We start from the raw sequence: 5712 nt of genomic DNA on the forward strand, positions 1-5712 counted from the left end.
TATGTTTCTAACTCTACCGGTTGGGGCAAGTCAGCTTGAGCATGTCCCAAATTGCACATCTCTTCCCTCTCTTATTCCTGCTCTTATATTTAACAGTGATCACTTTTCATTAAGTTTAAACACTTAAGAATAACTGTGTATTGATTACATTATTCAACCGAAAGTATTAAGTAGAACAAACCAAAAATATACTAAGAGGGATAACGTATTACGTTGTTCATTAACAGTCAGGGCAAAGACTGATTAAGTCACCATTTCTCATAGTGTTCATTTCACTTTAACAGGTTTCCTTTTTCGTGCTCAGTTAGTTGTCACCGATCAGGGAGAACATATGGTATTTGTCCCTTTGGGACTGGCTTATTTCACTCAGCATAATGTTTTACAAATTCCTAACAGGGATCACTTTTCAGTTAAAATTTAAACACCGAAGAATAATTGTGTGTTAATTACAGAGTTCACCAATAGTACTTGAACCAAAAAATACTAAAATGGATAATGTATTACATTGTACATCAACAGTCGGGAATATGGCTGATCAAGTCACCATTTCTCATAGAGTCCATTTCACTTCAACATGTTTCCTGTTTGGTGCTCAGTTAGTTGTCACCGATTAGGGAGAACATATGATATTTGTCCCTCTGCTTCTGGCTTAATTCACTGAGCATAATGTTTTCCATATTCCTTCATTTTGTTGCAAATGACCGGATTTCATTGTTTTTGACTGCTGTGTAGTATTCTATGGAGTACGTGTCCCATTATTTCTTTATCCATTTTACTGTTGATGGGCATTTAGGCTGATTCCAGGTCTTAGCTATTGTGAATTGAGCTGCAATAAACATTAAGGTGCAGACGGCTTTTTTGTTTGCCAATTTGATTTCCTTTGGTTAAATTTCAAGGTGTGGAAAGGCTGGGTTGTATGCTAGGGTTTTATTCATGTTTCTGAAGAATCCCCTGTGTGACTTGCATAGTGGCTTGACCAGTTTGCATTCCCACCAACAGTGGGTTAGTGTCCCTTTTTCCCCACATCCTCACCTGCATGTGTTGTTGGAAGATTTCTGTATGTGATCCAATCTCACTGGAGTGTTGTGAAATCTCATTGTGGTTTTGTTTTGCTTTTCCCTGTTTGCTAGTGACCTTGAACATTTTTTCATGTGCCTGTTGGCCATTTTGATTTCCTCTTTTGAAAAATGTCTATTGAGGTCCTTGGCCCATCTCTCAAGTGACCTGTAGTAGCACCTTGACAGTAGGGACTCCATTTTGTAGTACTTGAGACTCCATTCTGGGAAAGCACCCCCCCCCCACTGTGAGACTCTTGTCTGAAACTATGATCTCAAATATTCGGACAATAGCAGTACACTACGTCACCCTTGGCAGAGCACAAAAACCCCCTAGCATGATTGCTCAAGCTTGAAAGTAGAAAGGTTGCACCTGGGTTAATGATAAATATGTGATTTGTCTATGTATTACCTATAATTTGGATTAATGTCAAGATCATAATTGATAATTGTACGATTGTAACTGGTATTGTCAAGATTATAATGGACATTAATTTCACTTAGGACTTTTGTTATGTTGACCCCAGTAACTATGTACTCTCTTTTGATTTTTAGCAAACGTGTATCCCCCCTCCTGATTCTGTGGTTTTTGCTTTTATAAACCCTATGCTTTAGTTCCTCGGGGCTCCTCTGTTCTTGCACGTTCAGAGAGCCCCAGCATGCTGGATTAATAAACCCTTAACCCTTTGCTTATTGCATGAGAGAGTCTCTTGGAGTCATTCTTGGGGGTGGCAGACTTTTTTTTAAACTCTAACAGACCCTCTGTTAACAAGAGCCAACAGGAAATACAGGATCCCTTCCCTCCCAGCCTGCCTCCGCCAAAGCCACCACCCTGCAATGCTGGATGCTGGAGGAGTCCTGAGTGCGTGTGGACTCAGGACAGGGCAGCCTCCTTCTGTGGTTGCTGGGCTTGTGAACACTGCAGGATCTTTTGGCTTTCCACGTCTCTAAAATGCTTTTCAACTATTTTGCGTACATGGCTCAGTGCAGTCCCCTCTTTGCCTTTACAGTTTTCCACTTGATATGGGGGTGTAATAACAACTTCTTCCATAACTACAATGTTTTTTTCTTGCCATTTACAGTCGTTAATGGTCTTGTGGATGGTCTGGAAGAGCTGCTGGCCCTCTAGGGAGACACCAGCACTGATTGCATAGGCCTGGCTCAGCTTCTCTTCCTTCTCCATCCGTGCTTTGCTGGCAAGCTTACTGACATTGAGTGAAGCTAAGGGAGGAGGGGTTTCTGTGCAGTCGTTCATAATTTCCACTTCTGAAACATACTGTAAGTTTATGAGCAAGATGTCTGTGTGGTTGGGCTTTCCGCTGGAAGAGGGACATTTTAAAGCCAGCATTTTGGACTGGTAGTCGAAGGCTACCACCTAGCCCTGCAACCGCTGCTCCGGGCACATCTGGCACAACACCTGGCTCCCATCGCTGAAGTACTCGCCCCAAGGAGCTGCCATCTTGGGAGAGCAGCCGCAGCCAGCCTGAAGTAAGCATTCTAAACATTAAGGAAATGTATTTCCCCTGTTGAATCATAGAAACTTTGGATTTGTTTAAAATCTATTAAGAAAACCTGCTTATATAAATAATTTTTAGATGTCAATTTATAGAAAGAGGGTCTGCAATACTCAGGTAAGTTTAATTGGAGAGAAAGAATACCCTTGGACCTGGGATGCAGTCAGGTCCTCACACATCCTGGGGAAGAAAAGTCAGAATCATGCATAAGGATGATTCAAATCCTGGCATCAGGTGAGACAAGTCACAGATGTCCATCTCCACGCATCCTTTATAATCTATTTCCCAGTCACAGGCACAGAGCATCAGGGCAGGGTGCTTTCCTGATTTCCTGGGATGGAGAGGGATAAAGCAATAAAACGACCAGAGGTCTGACCTTTCCTGACAACAGAGACACAAAGGCAAGTTCTTGGCAAAGTGACTGACTTAGAAATGTCTCAATTTGGCTACTAGCTGTGTCTTTGAATCACTAGACTGTCACACACATTAAATAGGCTGAGGACACAGCTATCCTGGGACTTGGTTGTTCCCTACACAGAGACCAGTTCTCCCTGCAGAGGGCTGACCCTGCAGACAGTATCTACCCCATATTCTCCCTATTTCAACTGACACTCTGGTCTCTGACTTAACGCTGGAGATATCTTGACATGTCATCATCTCTGATTTAGCTAAAGCAATCTTGTACAACTAAAAGGAAGCCGGAGGCATCACAATACCAGATTTCAGGACATACTACAGGGCAGTTGTAATCAAAACAGCATGGTACTGGTACAGAAACAGATGGATAGACCAATGGAACAGAATTGAAACACCAGAAATCAACCCAAACATCTACAACCAACTTATATTTGATCAAGGATCTAAAACTAATTCCTGGAGCAAGGACAGTCTATTCAATAAATGGTGCTGGGAAAACTGGATTTCTACGTGCAGAAGCATGAAGCAAGACCCTACCTTACACCTTACACAAAAATCCACTCAACATGGATTAAAGACCTAAATCTACAGCCTGACACCATCAAATTATTAGAGTACATTGGAGAAATCCTTCAAGATATTGGCACAGGCAAAGAGTTTCTGGAAAAGACCCGGGAGGCACAGGCAGTCAAAGCCAAAATCAACTATTGGGATTGCATCAAATTGAGAAGTTTCTGTATTGCAAAAGAAACAGTCAGGAGAGTGAAGAGACAACTGACAGAATGGGAAAAACTATTTGCAAACTATGCAACAGATAAAGGGTTAATAACCAGAATCTACAAAGAGATCAAGAAACTCCACAAAAACAAAACCAACAACCCACTTAAGAGATGGGCCAAGGACCTCAATAGACATTTTTCAAAAGAGGAAATCCAAATGGCCAGCAGGCACATGAAAAAATGTTCAAGATCACTAGCAATCAGGGAAATGCAAATCAAAACCACAATGAGGTTTCACCTCACCCCGGTTAGAATGGCTCACATGATTTTTCTCTACCTACAGCTGTACCACTTGCACACTTCAGTGGATCTGAAGGTCAGAAGCCGCCAAAATTCTCTGAAGATAAATGTCTACAAAGATGGCCTGCAGAAAGAGGCACAACTCGACACTTATATTCAAGCCAGAAAATACAGTGTCAGCATTTTGGCAAATTGAAGATCGTGTGTATGTGTTAGGTATCATTGTGACTGCATGTGAGTATATTTTTGTGCCTGTGTGTTCTGTCCCTATTGGTATTGCTGAAAAATGTATTGGAGGAAGGCAGACCAATGAAATCAGAGGTCCTCACCCTTGTGCTTCCATAGAATTTTTCATTTGCTCTCCAGCCTTTTAGAAGCAGAGGGCAGGTATCAAGATTTTTGTGTCCACCCCATGAGCACATCCCTTTGATCCAACTCTTGGGGTCTTGGCATTGGTGAGACTGTTGGGACCCAGAACCACTACTGCCACTGTCCAGATCTGCCTGGAGAGGTGCCTATCTATTCTGATATATGCACTACCTCATTAAATGTTGTTGCCTTTCTCATCATTGTTCCATCTAATGCCTGACAATCTAGAACCTCTGTTTCACTTTGTTACCCCTTGGAATGAGCTTCTTTCACTGCCCAATATTTCCCTGTTTACCAAGGTTGTAGCTTGTATCATTGTGTTGATGTTTTCCTCATAACACTTAGGCCTACTTTTTGTATTAGTATATTTCTGTTTGCTCTTATTAAGACATGAATTTAATGAGTGTATATTCTTCAGTCTTCAGGTTTTCTACTAACTTTATGCATGGTATAGAATAGCTGACAACTTCCCATTTGGGGAAAGCAGATTAAGTTATTCAATATTCAGCTGATAGCAAAAGCTAAAAGTAACCCTGGGGTGAACAAATATATCCTTCATAATAAAAAAGTGTATCACTAAGGTAAAATGATTAAAGAAAAATTTAATCCATCACTCCTATCATTAAAATAAATATAATGACACATTGGAAGACTCCATAGCATAATTTTTTTTTTGACAGGCAGAGTTAGACAGTCTTTTTCCATTGGTTCATCCCCCAAGCGGCCGCAATGGTCAGCACGTTGTGGCCAGTGTGCTGCACCAATCCGAAGCCAGGAGCCAGGTGCTTCACCCTGGTCTCCCACGTGGTTGCAGGGCCCAAGGACCTGGGCCATCCTCCACTGCACTCCTGGGCCACAGCAGAGAGCTGGACTGGAAAAGGAGCAACTGGGACAGAATCCGGCACCCCAACCGGGACTAGAACCTGGGGTGCTGGCACCGCAGGCAGAGGATTAGCCTAGTGAGCCGTGGCACCAGCCCATAGCATAATTTTGGTACCACATTTATTTAGTGTCCAATAAGTAATTGCTCCTTGTGAACAGAACACCAATTTTGGTTCAGGTGTGTATGGGAAAGCAATATTTGTTTAGAACACAGAAAAAAAATTTAATAGATATGTAATGATACTATGTGCAACATAATATGACAAAATAGGAAAGTATCTTTATGCTAAAAAGGAAACACTGTCATCTTCATACTGTAAAATTTTCATATGATGGAGCAAAAGTGCTATGGCACTTTATTATTTAATTCAACACTGAAAACTAAGAATCAATGTACTCCAACTGAAAAATGATTGAATAAATATATTTCTTCCTGCATAGTGAACAAGTAACCAT

At 41.5% G+C, this 5712-nt stretch overlaps 1 pseudogene; it reads right to left on the bottom strand.

The window, feature by feature from the left end:
* Positions 1-1929: 1929 nt before the first annotated feature.
* LOC127490056 (protein LSM12 pseudogene) lies at positions 1930-2514 on the bottom strand (annotated as a pseudogene).
* Between the last annotated feature and the right edge of the window lie 3198 nt (positions 2515-5712).

Source organism: Oryctolagus cuniculus, unplaced genomic scaffold (assembly GCF_964237555.1).
Source record: "Oryctolagus cuniculus unplaced genomic scaffold, mOryCun1.1 SCAFFOLD_50, whole genome shotgun sequence".
Lineage (NCBI taxonomy): Eukaryota > Metazoa > Chordata > Mammalia > Lagomorpha > Leporidae > Oryctolagus > Oryctolagus cuniculus.